Genomic DNA, 26340 nt, shown 5'->3' on the forward strand with positions numbered 1-26340 from the left:
TATAGGTAACAACACTACTTCATTTCAGCAGAAACCGCAGTCCCTATAGCAGATTACGAGGACACGGAAAACTGTGGAAAGACAGAAGGCCTGCTTCAGAGACGGACGCAAATGTCATCGCAGCTACGACCTCTCACGGATCGCAATCGAGAAAAATATGCTAATGACTCTCTCGCCGCTCAGTGCTTAGAGACGCCCACTGAAACCATTCACATCCGCCGCTCACGCACAAAACCAGAAACATGGAACGTAGACCAGGCGGCCATCAGCCCTCTGAGTAAGTCTAAGCTGCCGCAGGTACAGTGTGGTCTCCAGACACGCAGAGGGCTCTCCTGCTGCCAGCAAGAACGCAGTGGCTAATTTATGCACGCCCTGGAAACGCACGTTTAGAAGGTCCCGACTCGCCTGCGTTTCTCTAGCCACCCCCGTTACCTCCCCCAAACGCTGACTACCTGTCACTCACTTTGCAAGTGAATCCTCTGTGTGAGTGTAATTGTAAATCAATCGTTCTGCGTGTCCAGTGTGGCTTACACGTATGCGCAAAGGCTAACAATCGCTCAGTCTACGTAAATATCTGCACTGTATCCATCTCCGAATTCGGCCCAGATTCCGAACATGAAATCGGTGACAAATCCCCTTTATAAAAGCCAGAACGGGGTAATCGCTGCTTCATATTGTAAATAAACTACTGAGAGCAATGAGCCTTATTTATCAACAGACCTCATTCCCCGGTGATTGAGGGGCCTATTCATCATCGAAGGCCGTATGACCTCCGATGATGAAGTTTAGAACTCGCTGCAAGGGATACTTTACCATCCAACTTGCAGCGGGGTAAGCCTGACACCGAAGCAATTCATCATTGCTCTGGTGAGGAAGCAACTGCTCCGAAAAGCAGTTGTCCCGTTGGAAGTATCGCACCTACAGATGTAGCTGCGTTACTTATCGTCTCGGCAACGGGAGGGAGTGAGGAGGCAGCGGAGGGATCCGCTCAGATCCCTCTTCGCATCCCCGGAACTCCTTCCCATAGGAAGGAGCAGGGATCTGAGAACAAGCAAGCAACGTTCAGTTTTCTGAGTTTGCTGAATACCAGGGGGGTCCTATCGGTCCCCTAATGATGAATGACCCGGTAACTAGCGTTTCCGTATGGTTACCACGCCATTTATCGTTTGATGAATAGGCCCCTGAGGCTTATTTTTTCATCTAATGGTAATTTGTGGTAAAAAAAAAAATACCGTAACGCTGTAATTTACCAAAATAAATATTGCCGGGGACAAGTGAACAATACTCAGATGCCGAAGCAGTAAAGTCCGGCTTACTACTGTACTTTGTCGGGGCCGGTTTTGTGCAGATATGCGCATGCGGGAACGGGCCAGCCGCCGGCCCACGCATGCGCAGTGGAACTGAGAGTCTGATTCAGAGGTGGGCGCTATAGCACAGACGTTGCATACATTTGTTCATGGCGGCCGTGCAATAGCCGCAGGAGGCGTCGTGAGTAAAAAAACGCCCACTGCCAGCTTCTCTGATTCGATGCTGCATCCGAAGACGAAACATCGGATCAACGGCATGACCAGAGTAAACTCTCCGGTTACTTAGGATGCCCTGCAAAATCACGCTGCCGGGGGCCAGTCCAAGGACGCACTTGCTTCGGCACGCCCAGGAAACGGGGCCATCGCGCCCGTTTCTGGAACGCTGCCCGTCGCTGCCCACGAACGCCAGCACGTCAGACGTGCTGCGTCTTTTGGGACACTGTGAGCAACATCGCAGGACCCGATCTGCACATGCGCAGTGCGGCCGCAGCGTATACGCGCAGATCTTCAATCATCGGAAATTTACCCGAACTTGGGAATTCTGTAAATCTCTTACTCAGGCCCTGAAACCCCACAAAATAAAAAATTAAAAAAATTTAACAAGAAGCAAAAATATTTTAAAAGCTGTTAAAATCTATTTTTCTTATTATTTATTATTTTCGTTGTTTATCGCCATCCTGAGATGGTGATAACAGACGAGGCGCTGCTGCTGTGCGATTGCCGCCGTGACACTCGTACTTGCATGGCGAGACCATTACCGGCTATAGAGGTAGCGGTAACTATTTCATACGGACCCATTTATTATCGTCTTTTAGACAAGAATATTAGAATTTCGTATCACCACAAGTCACATATCTCCGATATCAAACTTTGTTTAATAAATACGCCCCTAAGTATCACCGGCATGTGTCATTGTTCGCATCCTGGGACAGAGGGGGCTCTGATAGGAGCCTGTGGGGGCTATTTACTAAGCAGTGTTAGGAGACAGAGTGAAAAGTGATAAGGTGTCAGCCAATCAGCTCCCAACTGTCATTTTGCAAACACAGCCTGTGAGATGAGAGTTGGGTGCTGATTGGCTGGTACCTTATCACTTTTCATTCTGTCTCCTAACACTGCTTAGTAAATAGACCCCTGTAACTGCAATGTGTAAAAGCAAAGTGATCGCATTAAAGATCACTTTAGTTTCATTTGTAGGGGCCGCCATTGCTACTGCGCATGTGCGGTCCGCGGACCATGCATGCGCGAGTATTCAGTGCTGGGGAGGGATCTTATGGATCCCTTTCCGTTTACTTTTTGTGGAGTGTAGGCGTTAGCTACCAGGGGATGCTTGGTAAATTCGGTAAGAAAGCAGCCTCAATAGGTTTCTATGGGTCCTGACAGTGGAAAATGGGGGACCAAAGCAGATATCTCCAGTATCTGCTGTGCCCCCCCACCTTCCGTAGTTACATTTGGGGGATACTTAATACTTAAACGTGTTTTTTTTTTCTCACAGGATGTCCTGCAAATATTAAATGACAAATAGGCCCCTTAAGGCGAAATGGAAAAAGGCAACAAACTTTGCACTATGCCAGCCGTCAGCAAATAGATAAGTCATTCCTCTCCTGTCATACAATTCTATGTTTTTATATATTACGGTCTAGTCTTGGTGCTTCATTTCCTAGGGCTTGATTCAGACCCGCTAACTAGATGCGTTTGCACGCAGCGAAAGTATGCAAATCTGCAATCGCACGGCATGACACTAGCACGCCCACTATGTCTTAGCGTACGATCGCTCTGTGTATGCAGATGCCCACCAGCCTGTCTTACGATGCCCACTTTCCCACATCATGTCCAGGAAGTGTATGCAACCATCGGTAACATCGAGTACCATCGGAAGCGATCGCAGCACTTGTGGCTGACCATACCCTACCGCAAGCACTGCGAGTGTTTCAGTGTGATCTTCAACCATGTGACGTGTACTATGACGCTGCGTCTTAATCATGCACGCCTCTGCATCGATGGTTGCTAATCATCATTTTTCATCGTCCATCGTATCTCTCTGTCTTCCAGGGTTAGCACTACAGACAGTGGCGGCTCTAGGCATGGGCTAGCAGGGCTGTCGTCCGGAGTGCCATAGCCTAAAGGGCGCAACCCTGCTGTCGTACTGCCAGCAATAGAGATGACCACTGCCTCCCACTACCGCTATCTCACATCCGTAATACTTTGCAATCCTTTCACAAACATCGGTAACATCGAGCACCATCGGTCCCTCGCGCAGAATTACAGCAGCCCTGACCTTACTAACCTTGCTAACGTCATTGCACACAGTGAAAGTCCGAGCTGCATATGCAACTCAGTGGCTAATTTATGCACACCCCTGTAACGGCGTTCAAACGCACTGGAACGCCTGCATTTCGCCAACCACCCCCCCCCCCTGTCACCAACCCCATACGCACAATTCCTGTCCATCACTCTGCGATGGATCTGTGTAGTCTTTGTGTTCTCAGCACGATCGTAGTGGAGCCTTCACGCACGGGCATTGCGATGCATACGCAGTACGCAACAATCGTCCGTTTGCATGCTTAATCGCAGTAGCAATCTTTGCTGAATCAGGCCCTGGTGTCTGCAGAGACAGGCAAAGCACCAGTGCCCATAGCAGGACAAGGTTCATCATCATCATCACTGAGTGGCGCTCTCTCTGAGGGGGTCATTCAGACCCGCTCGCGAGGAAAGTTCGCTCGCAAGCGGATCGATGTTTGGCGAATGCACATGCGTACGACGGAGGGAACTCCGTCGTGCGCATGCGCGAGACCCGGCGAGCGACGAGAAATACGTCGCTCGGGGTCTCGCACCAAAGGGGGCGTGCTGTCGATGGTGACTGACAGCACGCCCCCTTTGGTGGGCGTGCCGGGCGCGTGGCAGCCAGAAGGAGGCATTCCCATTGGAACGCCTACCGTCTGAGTCCGGCCCCACTGACATCAGTAATGATGTCAGTGGGAGTGACTTTGGCTCTGATAGAGCCAAAATCACTCCTGGGCTTGCGGCAGCGACACCCTACCGCAGGGTCTCGTCGCAAGCCCGATGGTCGCGATGGTCTTTGACCATCGCGACCATCATCATGGACGCTCGCATAAGCTGTGGGTGGTAACCCACAGCTATGCGAGCGTCCATGAGGACACTCCAAGAACAGGTAGGAGGGCCCTGATTCAAAACGAGCGCTCTGGTCAGAGCGTTCAGCTCTGAATCAGGCCCTGAGTTATTACAAGGAAATCTGCTTTGTCACAAGGACTAGCAGATAACATCAGCGGGGTATAAGGTGTTTCTCTCAGTGCTAGAAGCGTTTCAATGACAAGAGGAACAGCTGTGTAACATTTTACACTCCCTATTATTAGACTATATAATCCGCCGGGAAAAGCTCCAGCTCCCACAGCCGAATTCTTCCCAGGGATGTAGGAGGATGGGGGCTGGGGTAAAGTCCTATCACAGAGGGGAAAGCTATAGCTAAATTGCAGAACTGATGTAATGAGGGCTGCAATATGTGGTCTTCATTGTCCCAGGACGTTATGTAGCATCTCTGAACATCCAATTTAATCATCCAAACTTCTGCCCTCAGGGTCCACCCCAAAAAAAGTGTTTATTCAGGGTCTAGGCTACGCTTCCCAAACTCTAGGCTCCAGCCACCCTAACAGTCCAGGTTTTAAGAATATCCAGAGGGTTAAATAAAACTTAGGTACTAATTAAGGGCCTGATTCAGAGCCGGATGCTCTGAGCAGAGCGCACGCTCTGAATGAGGGCCGTCCTCCATGAAAATGGAGCGGCCTCCTGGCCGCTCGCATAGCTGTGGGTGACCACCCACAGCATATGCGAGCGGCCAAAAAAGATGGTCGCGATGGTCTTGACCATCGCGACCATCGGACTTGCGACAGAGACCCTGCGGTAGGGTCTCCCTGCCACAAGCCCTGGAGTGATTTTGGCTCTATCAGAGCCAAAATCACTCCCACTGACATCACTAGTGATGTCAGTGGGGCCGGCTGATGTCAGTGGGGCCGGCTTCAGACGGTAGGCGTTCCCATGGGAACGCCTCCGTCTGGCAGGGACGCCCCTGGCACGCCCACCAAAGGGGGCGTGCTGTCAATCAACATCGACAGCACGCCCCCTTTGGTGCGAGACCCGGAGCGACAGCTTGGCTGTCGCAGTCCGGGTCTCGCGCATGCGCACGACGGAGCTCCCTCCGTCGTGCGCATGCGCAGTGGGGAACATCGACCCACTTGCCAGCGTACTGTCGCTCGCGAGTGGGTCTGAATGACCCCCTAAGTCATCTGTGCTCAAGAATGTTTATCCCTAGAAGCTGGACTGTTAGGGTGACTTGACGGCCGAGTTTGGGTAACTAGGCTACAGTTAAAGACATCATCAGTCGTCAAAGGTCCGAAAATCGACTAACACTAAAAGGTTTATCATTGTTGTCCATCGGTAAGAAAAATAAATAAATCGTGATCAGTAAAAAAGATTTAATAGCCTCTGACGGTATGGACCTAACTCAGTAAGGATCGCTATTGCGATCACAATAGCGATTACCCACGCAGTCTCACTGCAAAGATATACTAATGATAGCAATCGCAATGCCAAATGCAGCCTAACATAAGGACGCCCTTTACCTTACACACATCCGTAATACTTTGCAAGCCTGCGAAACCAACGGTAACATGGAGTACCATCGAAGCCTTACGCACACTTGCACAAGCTCTGACCTTACTCAGGAATTACTAACCTCATTGCACGCAGTGAGTACACAAGCTCCGTTTGGCTTCCCCCCCCTGTATTCACTGAGATCCCAGTCCCGATCGCAGTGGAGTGTTCGCGCACGCGCACTGTGATTCATACGCATGCGCAGAATGCAACAATCGGCCAATTACGTGCGTAATCACAGTTGCGACCGGTAGTGAACCAGGCCCTATGACATTACCCATCGAGTTCACCATACCAAAGCATTGGGGTCTGGATTACTCCTGTCACCAGACCCTTTTATCCACTAGATGTTTTGTTTGTTTTTTTGTTTTTGTTTTTTTAGAAATTTTATAATTACATAAGTAATGTGTCAGCAAAAAATATTGAGCGTCAGAAAATTCTCATAAATGTCTCAGCAAAAATATTTTCAGGGATTGGCTCCCCCAAATTTGGACTGTGGATAATTCTGAGATTATGAGGTAAATGTAATAGCCTGCACGATGCAAGCGAATTCCCAGTGGCTCCACCCCTAATCCCAAGAAATGTCCCCGCCCCCATATGTTATGTGCACCCCCCCTCTCTCCACTGTGCCGACCTGGCTGCCGCAATGTTAGCGAGTGTGCAATTAAGAGGCCAGGAGGGGAGGAGGGCCAGCGCCAGTAGTATGCACAGAGAACCCAATCGGCCCATGATCAAGTGCAGTCACCCACGTATGTTCAGAGGAACAAACAATTGGGCTGTTGGGAGGAGAGATTCCATCACTAGGACCCCTCCCAAATTCTTCTATGGGGCCATGTGATGTTCCACCCGTAGCCCTAGGTATATGCAGCATAGTGCCACTCACTCAGACGCAGGTCAGCATTACGGCCTCCAGTTACTGCAGCTCACTATTAATGGGTGTCCTGGGGGGGTGAGAGGTGTGTACACCTGGGTGACGTTGTTTAATGTTTAACTCCAACAAATCCTTAGATCACCAAATCTAGATTACAAACTGGACATACTCGCAAGTGGCGACAACCCTGGTTAGGGATGGGCATCGAGCACCAATGTTTGGCAAACACCAATGGTCAGGCGTTGATGTGCAATGAGCTTTTGATTATTTTTTAATGGTGAGAGGCCAATGTGTTTTATTCCCCCGCCATCGATATTTTTTAACGATGACAATGTGGTTTTTTTTAAACATGTTTAAAATAAATAAATAAATACATTTATGGAGACATTTTGATGTCCTTAATAACAAATTTCTCAGATGAATCAGTAGGGCCAATGACAGCCCTATCTGTGTGGAGTTTGCATGTGCTTGAGTGCAGGGGTTCAGGGGAAATCCCCCAATGGGTACCAACGCCTGAGCGCCGCACCCCTTCTCCAGGGGTCAGATGTCAGACTGGGATTATAGAGTGTTGCTCTATTAAAGGGTCAATTACCTGGTGGAGCTGGGCCAATGAAGAACATGGGTGCTTGGTACGCTTGTATAACCTGTGTGGTCAGGACACACCCCTGGTCCCTATACTTGTTGTCTGTAGGCTTTAACATAATGAACACTGCCAGGGATTGGAATGGCGCTGTAGCTCTGCATTCATTCACCAGGGGTGTATCTAGGGCCCCTGGCAAAGTAAGGGACTGTCACCCCCCCTTCCTGTTGGCAGTTAGTAAACAGACACCGTTGTGGCGATCTCCTCCCCTGCACCCCCTAGTCGTCTGATGCATCTGACTGAGAGATCAGCAGCTGCACAGAATTTTTGGCACTGCTGGGCGGCGCCCTGGCGAGTGCCGTCCTGGCCAATAGGAAGATATGCCCCTGTCATTCACTAACCTACAGTTAAGTCATCCAGTAGTAAGAGCTTAAGTAGTTGATTTGTTTTAATTTTTTTTTACAATGGCATGTATTTCAATTTAATTAGACTTAATAAAGTTCTCATTGGGTGGATGAACTATTATCAAAGTTGCGGTCAAACCCCCGAAAATGCTTCTTTCATGGGACGGGCGTCATACGATGCACATGCAGGGAGACTTTTGGGTCATAAACCTACTATCGCAAAGGACAGCTCTTACCGGGAGAGGTGTCCCATGTTAGTTTACGTGCAAATCTTCATGCATACCGGTGTAATTAGCGACGGCATGTTTGCGATGAGTGTCGGGATACATTACATGCAAAATGCTATGCTTGATGCATCTCACCCATTGAGTTCTAAACACTGGCTGGTCAGTATCGGGATCCCCTATTACATATATAGTGCATTAATGTGGTATATATAGACAGGATCACCATCGTGTCATACTTGCCTACACTCCCGAGGCTGGCCACACCCCCTATGGTGGCTGACCACACCCCCTATGGTGGCTGGCCACACCCCTTAAGCACGGTCCCCTATCACTGCATTCCCCCCGGTGGGCACTTAATGCCCCCACTCTGACACTGCTTGGTTGGGTTTGCTCTGGGTGCTCCAGTTTCCTCCTACAATCCAAAAATATACAGGTACAAGTAGGTTCATTGGCTACAAAAAATCTATTTGATTTTGCGCTAATATACAACAGAGCCTGATATGTGAATTACAAATGTTTTTACTATATTGATTCATTATACTACATAGCAACCGGCCGCTGTATAAAAACACAATAAAAATGAAAATTAATATAAATAACCAAAATCAATTATACAACATACGTAATAATAGATAATAGGAAAATGACATAAATATTTGATAGTTGAAGCAGAGTTTAACACCCCACCACTCCTTCCGGTGTTCCTATCAGGGGCTGGCTGGCAACTTTTAGCCTGCGGGCAAATGCATGCAGGCGGCCCTGGCAGAGGAGTAGCGTGTAGCCAGGGTGCCCGAAGAACGTGTGTGCTACGGTGCCGCCCCCCCTCAAGTGTTTCAGGGAGGAGGCGGGTCCATATGGGATTAATGTAAGGTAAAAATAAAGATTAGGGGTAGCCCCTTGTCGTAGTGCCCATATGCAGTGCCCCCGTGTGCCACAGGAGAGAACCCCCTTATGCAGGCCTCCAGTAGTGCCCCCAGTAGTGATCCCCCCTATGCAGTGCCCCTTGTGCCCCCAGTAGTGGTCCCCCCTGTTCAGTGCCCCTTGTGCCCCCAGTAATAAGCCCCTTATATAGTGCCCCCAATAGTGGTACCCCCTATGCAGTGCCCCCAGTAGCAGTCCACCCCCCCATGCAGTGCCCCCAATAGTGGTAACCCTTATGCAATGTCCCTTAAATAGTGGCCCCAGTTGTAGTCTCCCCCCTATGCAGTACCTCCAGTATTGCCCTTTATATAGAGCCCCCAGCAGTGGTCCCTCGCAGTGCCCCCAGTGATAGTCCCCTCCCCCTATGTAGTGCCCCTAGTAGTAGTTCCCTCCCCCTATGCAGTGCCCCTAGTAGTAGTCCCCTCCCCTTGTAGTGCCCCCAGTAGTAGCCCCCCCTTGTAGTGCCCCCAGTAGTAGTAGTAGTCCCCAATTGTAGTTCCCCCAGTAGTAGTAGTCCCCCCTTTGTAGTGCCCCCAGTAGTAATCCACCCCCCTGGTAGTGCCACCCAGTAGTAATCCCCCCCTGGTAGTGCCACCATAGAAATCCCCCCCTGGTAGTGCCCCCAAAGTAATCCCCCCCTGGTAGTGCCCCCAGTAGTAGTAGTCCCCCTTTGTAGTTCCCCCAGTAGTAGTAGTCCCCCCCTTGTAGTGCCCCCAGTAGTAGTAGTCCCCCCCTTGTAGTGCCCCCAGTAGTAATCCACCCCCCTGGTAGTGCCCCCAGTAGTAATCCCCCCCTGGTAGTGCCCCCATAGTAATCCCCCCCACCCCCAGTAGAGAAAAACACTTACCTGAAACTCCCGCTCCCGGTCCCGACGCTTCCACCGGCTCCTCTGGCCGCTTTGCATTATGGGAGAGACGTCGTCATGACGACGGCTCTCCCATTACCCACTGCGGGAGCCGGAAGATGGCTCCCGCAGTGGGAGCAGCAGCAGCCGATGAGAGTCTGACAGACTCTCAGCGGCTGCTTACAGCAAACACACAGCTGCCGACTCCGTCCGGTCAGCGCTACACACGCGGTGCAGTCTGTGTCACAGTGACACAGACTGCACCGGCGGGCCCGCGGCCCGCATGACGCTGCGGCCCGGGGGGCACATGGCACCCTGCCCCCCGGCCCAGCCCGCCACTGGTTCCTATGTATTGTTTCCACAACAAAAGTAAACCATAGTACGCCCACGTGGTAGGGAATTTAGGGCCTGATTCAGCATTACACGCAAGCGCACTGCTGATCGCAGATTCCTGATTATCAGGAATGTGCGCATGCATGGAACGCATTCTGCGACTGTGGGTCCTGTGTAGTCGCACGCAGACCTCCTATGCCTCTGTCTGATTGACAGGCAAAGGCATTTAAGGGGCAGGACCGGGGCGGGGATGACTGGCGTTCCCGGAAATGATTTCCGGGAGTGCAAGCCCAAGGACTGCGTTGGCCCAGTGTCCTGGGTTCGAAAGCCGGCCAGCCTGAGTAAGCTGAAGCGTCCCGGCGCTGTCCATGATCGTGACCATCGACCTCCGTTGCAGTGCTGAGATCGCAAATGTAGCAGGTGGTGTCATACAGGGGGTGTCATACAAATGCGCAGTCCCCCAAACATCCAAACATCGGAGATGTGCGCTAACCATCGGGTTAGTCTACATCTCTGAATCAGGCCCTATGTGTGTGCTATAAACAGCAGTTAGTAAATAAGTAACTGCGTCTTTATGCTAATGCTGTAGCCAGGGGCGTAGCATATAGCAATGGCGCCTGAGCCAAGGTCCTACGCAAAATACCGCCTCGTGGCTCTATGTGACAGGTTCTCAATCTCGGTCCTCAGGGCTCTAAACGGTACATGTTTTCCAGGCCTCCTCACAGCATCACAAATTAAATAATAAGCTCCATCTGTGGATCTTTTAAAACGTGTCAGAGAGTAATAACTACACCTGTGCACCTGTTGAGTGATCTGCAAAACGTGACCTATGCGGGGTCCTGAGAACAGAGGGCCTGATTCAGAGCTGGACGCTATTTGCGGACGGTCGTTGCAAAAAAGGGGCCGGCTATTTAAATTGAGCGCTCGCTCTTTGCGGTTTGTTGACGCCTCTACGTCTGAGCGAGCGAACTAAAAATGCGCTCGCTATTTTGTAAAGACGCCCCTTTGCCGTTCGCATCACACGTCATCTCCGGTATTTATTAGATTAATCGGGAACATCGAAAGGCATCTGAACTGCTCGCAGTGCTTGTGGTAGGTTTTTCTTACCGCTATCACTGCGAGCAGTTCAGGCTAAAAGACAACGCTGTTTTGTTAATTATGCACTCCCATTAAACGGCGTTTTGAGCGTTTGGCACGCCTGCGTTCGGATCTCAACTCCCCTAAATGTTAGCAGCCCCTAAATGTTTTGCGAGTGCACGATTTCCGACCGCAATGACTGGTTTGCGCATGCGCATTACGACCCATACACATGCGCAGTTGTGCAAACATCGCTCAGAGCGAACGAGCGGCCGCTTACGAGCGTCTCTGAATCAAGCCCAGAGTTTGAGAACCTCTGCTCTATATTAATGTATATATAAATACATACAGCGGCGTAGCTACCGTAGGTGCAGGGCGTGCGGCTGCTATGGGGTACCGCCCTCCCCCTCTATCTACTGTGCCAGGCCCCAGTCCGCACCCCCCCCCCCTACACACTCCAGCCTCCACCCTTCTCCCTCCACTCTCCTCGACTTACCTGCTCCGTGGTCGTGTCCTCCCGGCCGGCTCCGCCTCTGGCTCTACTCATTGGCTGATACTGGGAGGAGAACAAGCGCCATCTTCAGCCGGCGCTTGCACTCGTAGCCCCGCTCCTTCCTATGGGAAGGAGTTCTGGGGATGCAAAGAGGGATCCGAACGGATCCCTCCGCCGCCTCCTCACTCCCTCCCCAGCGGCTTTCGCATGCGTCGCCGGGATGACAGGGAGGAGGTAAGTAACACAGCTACATCTGTAGCTACAATACTAACCGAGGGGACAGCTGCATTTTGGAGCTGCTGTCCCCACACTGGAGCAATGATGAATGTTTCCCCGTTGCGAGTTAGATACTTAAGTATCTCTCTCAGCAAGATCATTCCTAAATCATCGGGGGCAATACGGCCACCGATGATGAAATGGCCCCTATATGTATTGCACTTATATCCCATTGGACTAACAGCTATACAGAGAAAGGTGCTATTTGCAGGTTATATGCTTTTCAATAATATATTGTTTTATTGTGATACATAAGATATATTGCATTATGCACTTTAGTATATAATAAATGCTATTTTAACAATTTCACTTCATCTGATCATTTGTGTTATTTTTAGAGATGTGCGATTTGGTTTTACTTGGATTTACTCTTATATGTTCGGATCTCAGAAACGAAATCATATTGGCTATCCGGCTGTCACGTGTTTTGGATAGCCAATAAGAGAAATCCAAACTAATCCGAACTTGCGATAATTTGGCGATAAGAACCGAATAAAACCGAACATCTCTAGTTATTTTCAATTTATCCTCAAATGAGCGCTGTTTCTTGTAATTAATTCCCATTGGGGACTGACTATCCCTACAGCTGCTAGGAGAATCCAGCCCATTAAAGCGCCTGTACAGAAATATTTGGTATTTCTTTCTTATTGCACAGCCTGCAAAATGACAGTTAGGAGCTGATTGGTTGGTACTTTGGGTGTCATTCAGACCCGGTCGTTAGCGCCGATGCGCTGGGACCGGGTTGATGGCCCCCCACAGAGCATGCGCACGACGGCGCCGTCGTGCGCATGCATGAGACCCGCTACGACCGACAGCGCCGGTCGTAGCGGGTCTCGATCCAAAGGGGGCGAGCTGTCGATGTTGATTGACAGCTCGCCCCGTTGGGAAGGCGGGCCGGGGGGGTGGCAGCCCAAATGGAGGCATTCCCATGGGAACGCCTACCGTTTGGGGGAGGCCCCACTGACATCACTAGTGATGTCAGTGGAGAGCTTCCGGCTCTGACAGAGCCAGAAGTTCTCCGGTGCTTACGGCAAGGGAGACCCGTCGTAAGCCCCGATGGTCGCGATGGTCTCTGACCATCGCAACCATCACCGGAGCAGTCGTTAGAGCCGTGGGTGTTAACCCACAGCCTAATGACCGCAACAGAGGCGGGTGGTCAGGATGCAAGCGGCCGCCCAGTTTCTGAGCGACCGCTTGCATCCTCCGACCGCCTCTGAATGAGGCCCTTTATCTCTGTCCACTTTATCTCTCTCCAAGGCTTAGTACATAGACCCCTAAAAATTATGTCTATTGATAAGTGGGTCTCATACTTTTTATAACTAATTAATTAGGACATATTTATGGGTTAAATGATTGATTTCAGCCCCAATAGTGATAGTAATTCATACTACATTGTCCAACCATACCACCAGTTCAAAGCAGGTACAACCTTTTTCTTAAATTAAGTTCCCTTTTCACCTGTATTAGAATGGTCGATTTTAAGATAGCACTTTCTCCTATATTATGTATATTATCTGCAGGGGTCCTGTCATTGTCCTAATTTTTTGCCTCATACTGGCTTCACCGCCCTCTTCATTTACTATTATTCATTTATTTATTACCAGTGATTTATACAGCGCACACATATTCCGCAGCGCTTTCCAGAGAATATTTAGCCATTCACATCAGTCCCTGCCCCAGTGGAGCTTACACTACCGCATTCTCACACACATACACACTAGAGGGTAAATTTACTAAGGTAAGAGTTTTTAGAAGTGGAGATGTTGCCCATAGCAACCAATCAGATTCTAGCTATTATCTTCTAGAAGGCGCAAGTTAAATGTTAAGTATAATCTGATTGGTTGCTATGGGCAACATCTCCACTTCTAAAAAACTCACATCTTAGTAAGTTTACCCCTAGGGGTTAATTTTTTGTGTTGGGAGCCAATTAACCCACCTGTATATTTTTGGAGTCTGGGAAGAAACCAAAGCACCCGGAGGAAACTCACGCAGGCACAGGGAGGATATACAAACTCCACACAGTTAGGGCCATAGTGGGAATTGAACCCACAACCTCAGTGCTGTGAGACGGTACAATTACACCGTCTATTCCGTGAGGGGGCACGGCCTTATTAAGCCCCTCCTCAGATAAAAACGTCTCCGGGCCAACCCTAGGCAGATTTCAAAGTTGGCAAGTACCTAAGTCCTACTGATGATCACTCAAGGATTTATCAAACTGAAATGATAAAAATTGATTATCCAGTAATCAAGTGTTATGTCACTGCTGCCTACTCCCTGACAATTTCTGTAAAATAGCAAAGACGAGGGGCACCGAGAGGGCGGGGGGAGCGGAAATTCATTACCCGGGCCTGGGCAACTTGGAGGGGTCTGGTCCAGCTGCTGAAGGGGACCGCACATAAGGCCGGATGCAGAGATGAATGCAGTGACAAAATTGTCGCAGTTGTGCGAGGAGAAATCCGACAAAAGTGCTGGCCGCGCGACTGTTTGCCGGCTTAGTGCGGCGGTAACAGCCTCGCGACCTGCACTTTATTTGGAGAATGCCTATTCACGCGACTTAACCTGGGTTCTCCGACTAAACAGCGCGCTGAATTGAATAGCTCCAGGAGCTCCCTCCCGGGGGGCTACTCAGCATTGCGCTGAATTAAATCGCGGCCGGTGTGGCAGTATTAGGGATGTTAAGACACCATCGGATGGGGGTTCACCTTGACATAGTGGATGGGCATGTATTTTTTTGCCTAGCATGTACTAAGAACCTCATTTAACCTCCATGTTAATTGTACGTAGAGTTTATCAACATTATTTGCATTTTATTTTTCCGGCATGATAAAAATGTCTAGACAATCCCCAAAAGCTTATACAGTACATACAGCATCAGTAATAGGAGGTCGAAACATACAAGAAATACAAACGTGCATAATTAAGAGTGCTCAGGTCACATAATTACGCCATACTGCCTACCGGTTACCTCAGGGAGGGCAGGGGCGAAGTAATGAATTACATAGCGAATGCAAATGAGAGAGCGTCCAGCTTGCAAGAACTTACATTTTAGGTGATGGGAGAACACAGAGAGGCAGAGGGGGGTAGAGATAAAGAAAGCATAGGTTGGAAGGAGGGGTGTCAGGCTTAGATGAGTCTTAAGGGCACGTTTAAAGACTGGAAGGTTGGAAGCAAATCAGATTGAGTGTTGGAGGATGGGGGATGGGGGGGCGGCACGGGGTAAATGCTGGGGGCGGGAGTGGCAGGAGCTTATCAGGAGGGATGTAACGTTAACACCATAATGTCCACGTGGCCTGACTGTCATCAGTAATGATGTCAACATGTTTAGACTGTCGACACTGAATGTTGACACTGACATCATTTCAATATTGTCAGAATGTCAGCCCATGATGTTAGGGTTAGGCTGTAATCAGGGTTAGGTTAGGCTGTAAATAGGGTTAGGGTCAGGCTACAATTAGAGTACAGTTACAATAGGGTTAGGCTCCAATTAGGGTTAGGCTTACAGTTAGGTTTATATGCAAAATTGCACTGTCGACATTGTAACGGTCGACATTCGCAATGTCGGCATTATTGCGGTGTGGACATGAGATCAGTGTCGACAATGTGAATGTGGACATTTTACATGTCGACATTCTGAACATAGTCGACATTCTGGACATTGACATTCACACCATGTCAACATTATGCTGTCGACACTCTGAAATGTCAACATAATGTACCACATCTGACCAGGGAGAAGGAAGGGGGTGGTCCTTGGCGAAGCAGAGTGGGTGGGAGGGAGTGAGAGTGGAGAGGAGGCTGGAGTTGTAGAGAGGAGAAGAGTGGTTACAGGCTTTGTGGGTGAGTGAGGAGAGTTTGAATATGTGTAGCGTAGGGAACCAGGGGAGAGACTGGCAGAGAGGGATCAGCAGAGATGGAGCATCGGAGACTGGCAGCAATGCTAAGGATGGCCTGAAAGGGGCAAGACAGGAGCTTGAAGGGCCAGAGAGGAATAGGTTTACAGCCATGTAGGCTAGATGAGGGATTTAGGGGGAGATGTACTAGTATCAACCAATCAGCTCCTAACTGTCAGTTTACAGGCTGCATTTGAAAAATGACAGTTAGGAGCTGATTGGCTGGGACTTACCTTGCTCCATTTTATCGCACTCCAAAGCTTAGTGAATAGGCCCCTGAATGTGAGAGTGGTAAAGAGTCAAGAATTACACCCAGGCGGGATAAGTAAGACCTATGTCCAGCTGTGCAAATCAAGACGCCGGAAGACCGGCAGCAGAGAAGATCCCAACAGGTAAGTAAACTAACTATACCTAACCCTCTCCCCCCCACTCACCCTCCCTTAGGAGTGCCTAACCCTAACCTCCCCCCTAGTGCCTAACCCTAACGCCCCGTAAGTGCCTAAACCTAACCCCCCCAACCCTGCAGCCTAACCCTAACCTCCCCCCCGAGGGTGCCTAACCCTAACCCCCCCTTCCCCTAGCCTAACCTTAACCCTCCCGGGGGTTGCCTAACCCTAAGTTTCCCCCCCCCGGGAGCCCCTAACCCAATACCCGCGCGGCTGTCTGCGCCCGCCACCCAGCTTACCTTCGTCCGGTATGCTGGGCGTCGGGCTCCCGGGGAAGGGATGATGATAGGCGTCAGGATTTCGACGCCTATCATTAGTCCCCTGTCGAGATTGCACAGTCGAGAAGCCGGCGGTCAGCATTTCGACCGTCGGCTTCCTGACTGCATACCCGCCCAGACAGCTGACTTGGGGGACTGAGGAGAGGGAGATGTTGTCAATGCAGTGAAAGAAGGGGGGACCTTGGCAGTGGGAAATGTAGTCACTCCTGTATTAATGATCTCAAGTTTGAGGAAACATCCGAGCCTTAGTATTTTTTAAACATCTGGACATCCAGGAGGAGATAGTCAACAGATAGGGTGGTTTCAGTGGAAAGAAGAGACTGAAAGCTGGATTGGCGTGGGTCTAGGAGGGAGTGGTTGGAGAGGACATTGGTCAGGCAGTTGCTCACAACACACTCAATGATCGTGGACACAAAGTGGTGGAGAGAGTTAGGGTGATAATTAGAGAGAGAGTCAAGGGAGGTTTCTGTAAGAATGAGAGAGACCTGGGTATGTTTGAAAGATGAAGTAAAAGTACCAGAGTAGACGGATAAGCTGACCAGGTGGTGAGAAGGAATAGGGCAAATGGATGGATGAAGAGGAGGATTAGATAACACAGGCTCCGAACCCCGAGAGAGGAAGATGTGGTCAGTAGTTGTACAGAGGGACAGTATTCTGAAGATCAGAGAATTCATGACAGATGGACTCAATTTTGGATGTAAAGTGGTTGGCAATGCCAAATGCAGAGAGGGAGGAAAGAAGGGGTGGAGGTAATTGATTGTGCCAAAGACAAGGTGGCGATTGGAGTACTGAAAGGAAACAAGAGACCTGAAGTAGGGATTGATTAGCAAGTAATAGTGCAGTGATGTAGGAGAGAGTGATTTTTTTTAAGTGGAGGAAGTCTGAAGGAGATCACAATGTTCTCCAGAGGTGCTCTGCAGACTGCAGGTCAGAGTGGACTGCCAAGGTTGAGGAGGAGAATGTCATACTGATAGTGACAACAGGGGCACATGAGTCAAGGGCAGAAGTGGTGGCATGGTTGTAAATAAGGCAGCCTGTCCAGGGCTGGAGAGGGAGGTCATGAGAGAGAGTGGAAAGCCTAAAAAGGAAGAAAAAATGATGGCATCACATACTTTTACATTTTGTTTTGTAAGTGAAGCCTTAGGAGAGGGATGGGAGTGGTGGTGTTGAAGGCAAGGAAGTGCTGGTCAGAGAGACAGGGGTGTTGTTGAAGTTGCATATCGTATGGCAGAAAGCCGGGTCAGGTAGTGGACATTGATGTGGGAGGCTGAGCAGGTCTAATGAGGAAGAGAGGGAGAGAAGTTCAAAGGCAGCAGGGTTGGCGAGATCATCAATGGGGATGCTTTTGTCTCCCAGGTCGAGGAAGGGGATTTCTGAAGAGAAAAAGTCATGAGGTAAAGTTATTGAGGAATTGGGAGATGTGACCAGGAGGACAACAGATGATAACGAACAAATGATGTGAAAGTAGAAAGTGGATAAGGCAAATTGAGCGGACATTGAAGGAGAGAGGGTTCAGAAGAAATGTTCCAGATGGTGTAGTGAGGGAAAAGTAGGATCTTAACTCAACCACAATGATGGTTCTCAGGTTCGGGGGTTTGGGAGAACAGGTTACCTCACTAAAGAGGTGGTGTCAGTTGATGATACAAAGGTTTTGAGAAGGTCAAGGGAGATGAAGATGTCAAAAGTGGTTATATATTCATTGCAAAATGACTTGGCTTTCCAGACGACGCATGAGAAAGAGTGGAAGGATGTGGATGAGGTTAGAGGGGTTGCAGGTACGGTGGGGAAGGCTGGCTTTGGTGCAAGGGGAGTGGGAGAGAGGAGAGAAGGGGGATGGAAAGAGTGAGAGGTAAGTATTGAAGTAAAACAGGACAGTGGTGGAAAAACAGAGGTGGTGGATACCAGGATGAGAGGGAAATATTTGAGGGAGAGTAGAGTACAGGGCTAAGGTATAATGAGAACGGTGAGAGGGTAAAAGTATTGCAGTAGCAAAATGACAAAGGTAGTAACACAAAATGATAATGGAAGCAATGATAAAGGCATTTATATAGTGGCAAAACTAACTGAGACAGTAATAATACATTTGGTAATACAGTGGCAGAATGGAAGGCAGTTAAGGCAAAGATAAAGAATGTCAAGGAGACTAGGGGTGAAAAGTAATAGTCCACGAAGCGGGTGCGCTGAGCGCTGGTTATAAGGGTCAGCGAGGCGTAGCAGCGGGGCAGCTGATACGCTAAACACTGCGCACAATAACTTCTACTGCGAAATTATTTTGTATCGTAAATGTTTTTCAAATATAAAAATGTTTTTAATAGGCTAATAAATGAGCGTGCGTGTTCGCGCATGTGCGTGCGCTCGCGTACATTCCCCTCATTAAGGGTAGATTAACTAATACATCTAAGAAGGAAAATCGGAGGCACTGCCCATATCAACCAGTCTGGTTCTAGCTACTATTTTCACGGGTGTACTAGATCAATGGTAGCAAGAATCTGATTGGTTGCTATGGGGAAAACAACAACACTTTTCCTTTTCTAAGTTTTCACAAATCTACCCTTTATCCTGTTACCCCTCTGTGTGGGCAATTATTTAGTGCATAAATCATGTGCAGGAATCCTATGCGGTTGGGTTGCTCTAACTCCCAGCATTTAATGTCGCCATGAGGCAGAGGATACTGGGAGTTATAGCTCAGTATACAGGGACGGCCTGTAATAGATTGCAGCGCATCGCCCATTGTACTCTCCCATCCCATTGTTATTCCGTGTGAGTCTGTACCTGGCGCCTGCGTCACTCCCAGTCTTCACTGCTCCGTCATCCGTGAAATTAAAGATCCCAGTCCAATTTCCCAACTCCTCTCCTCCGCTCTGCCAGCTAAACTGCAGTCCTCTAGTGAGAAAAGGAGGCAGTTTACATTGTGCTCCTTCTATTCTCCTGCCCAGTTCTTTTCATTGACAAAATTCACAGCACAATAATCGCATTCGCTCACACCAAAAGTATTTAACTGATTTACTAGCACAGGGCATTAATAACTGCAACATTGTCAATGGGAAACGTTCCGATTATAATCACAGGGCGACACATTCAGTTTATTTTTTTCCAGGTCAGAGTTATTCCAAAACAATAAACATTTTTTTGCCGTAAATGTTCAGTGGAATCCGAATATGGAGAGCGGATAATGTGCACAGAACAAAAAACTCTGGGGATGATTCAGAGCCGGACGCTATTTGCGGACGGTCGTTCCAAAAAAGGGGCCGGCTATTTAAATTGAGCGCTCGCTCTTTGCGGTTTGTTGACGCCTCTATGTCTGAGCGAGCGAACGAAAAATGCGCTCGCTATTTTGTAAAGACGCCCCTTTGCCGTTCGCATCACACGTCATCTCCGATATTTATTAGATTAATCGGGTACATCGAAAGGCATCTGAACTGCTCGCAGTGCTTGTGGTAGGTTTTTCTTACCGGTATCACTGCGAGCAGTTCAGGCTAAAAGACAACCAAGTGACGTGGTTGACGCTCCTTTACTAATTATGCACTCCCATTAAACGCCATTTTTACCGTTAGGCACGCCTGCGTTCGGATCTCCACTCCCCGTTTTCAAGCACCTTCCCGTTACCACCCACAAACAGTACATTCTGTCAATCAAATTAGCAGCCCCTCGCTGTTTTACGAGCGCACGATTTCCAACCGCAATGACTGGTTTGCGCATGCGCATTACGACCCATACGCATGCGCAGTTGTGCGAACATCGCTCATAGGGAACGAGCGGCCGCTTACGAGCGGCTCTGAATCAGGCCCTGAGTCTTCACATTTTTCATTAATCAGCATGAACGGAGGATTCATAAACACACATTGGGGGCAGATGTATGAAGCTCTGGGAAGTGATAAAGTGGAGAGTGATAAATGACCAACCAATCAGCTCCTAACTGTCATGTTACAGGCAGTGTTTGGTCGTTTATCATTCTCCACTTTATCACTTCCCAGAGCTTCATACATCTGCCGCAATGATTGTCCCTAGAAGATCAAATTACTGTGGAAATTAATTATCTTTACCAATTGAGAGCACGAGAATTAAAACCCAGCAGTAGCAGGGCGTACTTGACCAAAGGGTATCCGGTCGACCTGTCGTCATTCAAGATGTCGACATCAGCATGTCTACAGGTTATAAATGTCGATAAGGTCATTAGGTCAACAATCAATATTTAGCCATGAATGTAGGTTGAAATGGTTAAAATGTCGACATGTTCCGAATGTCGACACCAAAATGTCAACATATAGGGGGTCATTCAGACCCACTCGCGAGCGGCAGTACGCTCGCAAGTTGGTCGAAGTTCCCCACTGCGCATGCGCGCAATCCGACGAGCGAAGGACTTTCCTTCGCTCGGAGTGTCTCATCAAAGGGGGCGTGCTATCAATGGTGACTGACAGCACGCCCCCTTTGGTGGGCGTGCCTGCCAGACGGAGGCGTTCCCAAGGGAATGCCTACCGTCTGAAGCCGGCCCCACTGACATCACTAGTGATGTCAGTGGGAGTGATTTTGGCTCTGATAGAGCCAAAATCACTCCTGGCCTTGCGGTTGAGAAACCCAACCGCAGGCTTTTACTCGCAGTTCCGATGGTCAAGACCATCGCGACCATCATTTTGCACGCTCGTATATGCTGTGGGTGGTGACCCACAGCTATACGAGCGTCCAGGAGGACGCTCCATATTAATGGAGGTGGGCCCTGATTCAGAGCGAGCGCTCTGGTCAGAGCGTCCGGCTCTGAATCAGGGCCATAGTTTTAATCTTTTATGGTAAAATTTAGAGTTAGGCTTAGCTTTAGGCTAATATAACCTCCCCCCCCACACCTCCCCATATGTCAAAATGTTGGTGTTGACATGTTAAATGTCTACATTCTGAATGTGTGTCCATTTTAACCAAGTCAACCTAAAGGCATGTCTACATATTGATTGTAGAACTAAAGACCATGTCGACCTTCAGGACCTGGGGAACCTTCTGAATGTAGACAAGTGGAACTACACCCGACCGAAGAGGACGCCCCAGGATAGAACACCAATCATGTGACGATGTATCCTGGACGGGTACGCAGCGCCGCTGCTGAATCCACAGGCCAATCTCAAAGGAACTGCAATGCAGACCGTGGTCCATGGCCAATAGCTTACCTACATATATTGCTTAAGATTTATTTCTATAATGTTTTCTATAGGGTGATATTCTGGGGTTATTGCATGGGGGAAATCCCACCAATGGATTAACAAAACTGTCAACAAAAAATAAAAACATAAACAATCTGGTTGCCCAGGTAATTACATAAGGACAAGGTCTCTGTACTGGTATATTGTAAGGGGTCTCTGTGCTGGTATATTGTAAGGGCTCTCTGTGCTGGTATATTGTAAGGGGTCTCTGGGCTGGTATATTGTAAGGGGTCTCTGTGCTGGTATATTGTAAGGGGTCTCTGTGCTGGGATATTGTAAGGGGTCTCTGTGCTGGTATATTGTAAGGGGTCTCTGTGCTGGTATATTGTAAGGGGTCTCTGGGCTGGTATATTGTAAGGGGTCTCTGTGCTGGTATATTGTAAGGGGTCTCTGTGCTGGGATATTGTAAGGGGTCTCTGTGCTGATATATTGTAAGGGGTCTCTGTGCTGGTATATTGTAATCTGTGCTGGTATATTGTAAGGGGTCTCTGTGCTGGTATATTGTAAGGAGTATCTGTGCTGGTATATTGTAAGCGGTCTCTGTGCTGGTATATTGTAAGGGATCTCTGTGCTGGTATATTGTAAGGGGTCTCTGGGCTGGTATATTGTAAGGGGTCTCAGTGCTGGGATATTGTAAGGGGTCTCTGTGCTGGGATATTGTAAGGGGTCTCTGTGCTGGTATATTGTAAGGGGTCTCTGTGCTGGTATATTGTAAGGAGTCTCTGTGCTGGGATATTGTAAGGGGTCTCTGTGCTGGGATATTGTAAGGGGTCTCTGTGCTGGGATATTGTAAGGGGTCTCTGGGCTGGTATATTGTAAGGGGTCTCTGTGCTGGGATATTGTAAGGGGTCTCTGTGCTGGGATATTGTAAGGGGTCTCTGTGCTGGTATATTGTAAGGGGTCTCTGTGCTGGTATATTGTAAGGAGTCTCTGTGCTGGGATATTGTAAGGGGTCTCTGTGCTGGGATATTGTAAGGGGTCTCTGCTGGTATATTGTAAGGGGTCTCTGTGTTGTATATTGTAAGGGGTCTCTGTGCTGGTATATTGTAAGGGGTCTCTGTGCTGGGATATTGTAAGGGGTCTCTGTGCTGGTATATTGTAAGGGGTCTCTGTGCTGGTATATTGTAAGGGGTCTCTGTGCTGGTATATTGTAAGGGGTCTCTGTGCTGGTATATTGTAAGGGGTCTCTGTGTTGGGATATTGTAAGGGGTCTCTGTGCTGTTATATTGTAAGGGGTCTCTGTGCTGGGATATTGTAAGGGGTCTCTGTGCTGGTATATTATAAGGGGTCTCTGTGCTGGTATATTGTAAGGGGTCTCTGTGCTGGTATATTGTAAGGGGTCTCTGTGCTGGTATATTGTAAGGGGTCTCTGTGCTGGTATATTGTAAGGGGTCTCTGTGCTGGTATATTGTAAGGGGTCTCTGTGCTGGTATATTATAAGAGGTCTCTGTGCTGATATATTGTAAGGGGTCTCTGTGCTGGGATATTGTAAGGGGTCTCTGTGCTGGGATATTGTAAGGGGTCTCTGTGTTGTATATTATATGGGGTGTCTGTGCTGGTATATTGTATAGGGTGTCTGTGCTGGTATATTGCATTGTCTCTCTGTTGTATATTATATGGGGTGTCTGTGCTGGTATATTGTATGGGGTCCCTGTGCTGGTATATTGCATTGTCTCTCTGTGTTGTATATTATATGGGGTGTGTGGGCTGCTATATTGTATGGGGTCCCTGTGCTGGTATATTGCATTGTCTCCGTGTTGTACATTGTATGGGGTGTCTGTGCTGCTATATTGTATGGGGTCCCTGTGCTGGTATATTGCATTGTCTCTGTGTTGTACATTGTATGGGGTGTCTGTGCTGCTATATTGTATGGGGTCCCTGTGCTGGTATATTGCATTGTCTCTCTGTTGTATATTGTATGGGGTGTCTGTGCTGGTATAATTTATGGGGTGTCTGTACTGGTATATTGTATGGGGTGTGTATGTTTGTATACTGTGTGAGGGTACTTAGTATTATTAGTACCAACCTAAGAAAATCTGCCTTGTATTATAAGTAAAGCTGGCCAGCGGTAAGAAATGAGAGAATACAATATTTTGTATACAAGATTCTGAGAGCACTTCCTTAGAACATGCTTTATTATCGCACGCAGATTATACCGTGGGTCTAGCATGTAAGACGCACCCACTCACAGGAGCATGGCATAGCACCCAGCAGCTGGGACTAAAGTAGTCACTACTGTATTAGGATGGCGGGACAGTCCCATAATAGCGGCATTTTTTATCAGGATGTATATAGATGCTAAAATGTAACACAGAATAATTAAAGTACTACAACTTTATTTTATACATCTCTCATGTAAATAACACATAAATAAATTCTATTTTCATGGCATATTGTATGGTATGGGCACTGTGCTGGTACATTGCTTTATAGGGCACCATAGTAATATATTGGTTGGGGCAGAGCATGGTGCTGGCATATTGTATGGGATGGGCACCGTTCTGGTACATTGCTTTATAGAGCACCATAGTAATATATTGGTTGGGGCAAGCACTGTGCGGGCATATTGTATGGTATGGGCACTGTGCTGGTACATTGCTTTATAGGGCACCATAGTAATATATTGGTTGGGGCAGAGCATGGTGCTGGCATATTGTATGGGGAGGGGCACTGTGCTGGTAAATTGCATTATAGGGGACTATAGTAATATATTGGTTGGGGCAGAGCACTGTGCGGGCATATTGTATGGGGAGGGGCACTGTGCTGGTACATTGCATTATAGGTCACTATAGTAATATATTGGTTGGGGCAGAGCACTGTACTGGCATATTGTATGGGGAGGGGCACTGTGCTGGTACATTGCATTATAGGGCACTATAGTAATATAATGGTTGGGGCAGAGCACTGTACTGGCACGTTGTATGGGATGGGCACTGTGCTGGAACATTGCATTATAGGGCACTATAGTAATATATTGGTTGGGGCAGAGCACTGTACTGGCATATTGTATGGGGAGGGGCACTGTGCTGGTACATTGCATTATAGGGCACTATAGTAATATAATGGTTGGGGCAGAGCACTGTGCTGGCACGTTGTATGGGGAGGGGCACTGTGCTGGTACATTGCAATAAAGGGCACTATAGTAATATATTGGTTGGGGCAGAGCACTGTACTGGCATATTGTATGAGGAGGGGTACTGTGCTGGTACATTGCATTATAGGGCACTATAGTAATATATTAGTTGGGGCAGAGCACTGTGCTGGCACGTTGTATGGGGAGGGGCACTGTGCTGGTACATTGCAATATAGGGCACTATAGTAATATATTGGTTGGGGCAGAGCGCGGTGCTGGCATATTGTATGGGGAGGGGCACTGTGCTGGTACATTGCTTTATAGGGCACTATAGTAATATATTGGTTGGGGCAGAGCATGGTGCTGGCATATTGTATGGGGAGGGGCACTGTGCTGGTACATTGCTTTATAGAGCACCATAGTAATATATTGGTTGGGGCAAGCACTGTGCTGGCATATTGTATGGGATGGGCACTGTGCTGGTACATTGCTTTATAGGGCACCATAGTAATATAATGGTTGGGGCAGAGCACTGTGCTGGCACATTATATGGGGAGGGGCACTGTGCAGGTACATTGCTTTATAGGGCACTATAGTAATATATTGGTTGGGGCAGAGCACTGTGCGGATATATTGTATGAGAGGGGCACTGTGCTGGTACATTGCATTATAGGGCACTATAGTAATATATTGGTTGGGGCAGAGCACTGTGCGGATATATTGTATGGGAGGGGCACTGTGCTGGTACATTGCATTATAGGGCACTATAGTAATATATTGGTTGGGGCAGAGCACTGTGCGGATATATTGTATGGGAGGGGCACTGTGCTGGTACATTGCATTATAGGGCACTATAGTAATATATTGGTTGGGGTAGAGCACTGTGCGGGCATATTGTATGTGATGGACACTGTGCTGGTACATTGCATTATAGGGCACTATAGTAATATATTGGTTGGGGCAAGCACTGTGCGGGCATATTGTATGGTATGGGCACTGTGCTGGTACATTGCTTTATAGGGCACCATAGTAATATATTGGTTGGGGCAGAGCATGGTGCTGGCATATTGTATGGGATGGGCACCGTGCTGGTACATTGCTTTATAGAGCACCATAGTAATATATTGGTTGGGGCAAGCACTGTGCGGGCATATTGTATGGTATGGGCACTGTGCTGGTACATTGCTTTATAGGGCACCATAGTAATATATTGGTTGGGGCAGAGCATGGTGCTGGCATATTGTATGGGGAGGGGCACTGTGCTGGTAAATTGCATTATAGGGCACCATAGTAATATATTGGTTGGGGCAGAGCACTGTGCGGGCATATTGTATGGGGAGGGGCACTGTGCTGGTACATTGCATTATAGGTCACTATAGTAATATATTGGTTGGGGCAGAGCACTGTACTGGCATATTGTATGGGGAGAGGCACTGTGCTGGTACATTGCATTATAGGGCACTATAGTA

General features: G+C 48.5%; 1 protein-coding gene across 2 annotated transcripts in view; it reads right to left on the reverse strand.

Annotated features, from left to right (window-relative positions):
• Positions 1-26340, reverse strand: part of ST8SIA5 (ST8 alpha-N-acetyl-neuraminide alpha-2,8-sialyltransferase 5) — a 189133-nt gene that overhangs the window by 88754 nt on the left and 74039 nt on the right. The window contains exon 1 of one of the 2 annotated variants that reach the window (XM_088476566.1): positions 19385-19466. The exons of the other annotated variant lie outside the window; for it this stretch is intronic. The gene's annotated coding sequence lies outside the window, so the exon portion shown is untranslated. Of the gene's footprint in view, positions 1-19384; positions 19467-26340 lie in introns of those variants that run through there. 2 annotated transcript variants of the gene reach the window in all.

The sequence above is a fragment of the Taudactylus pleione genome, unplaced genomic scaffold (assembly GCF_031769625.1).
Source record: "Taudactylus pleione unplaced genomic scaffold, aTauple2 ptg000189l, whole genome shotgun sequence".
Lineage (NCBI taxonomy): Eukaryota > Metazoa > Chordata > Amphibia > Anura > Myobatrachidae > Taudactylus > Taudactylus pleione.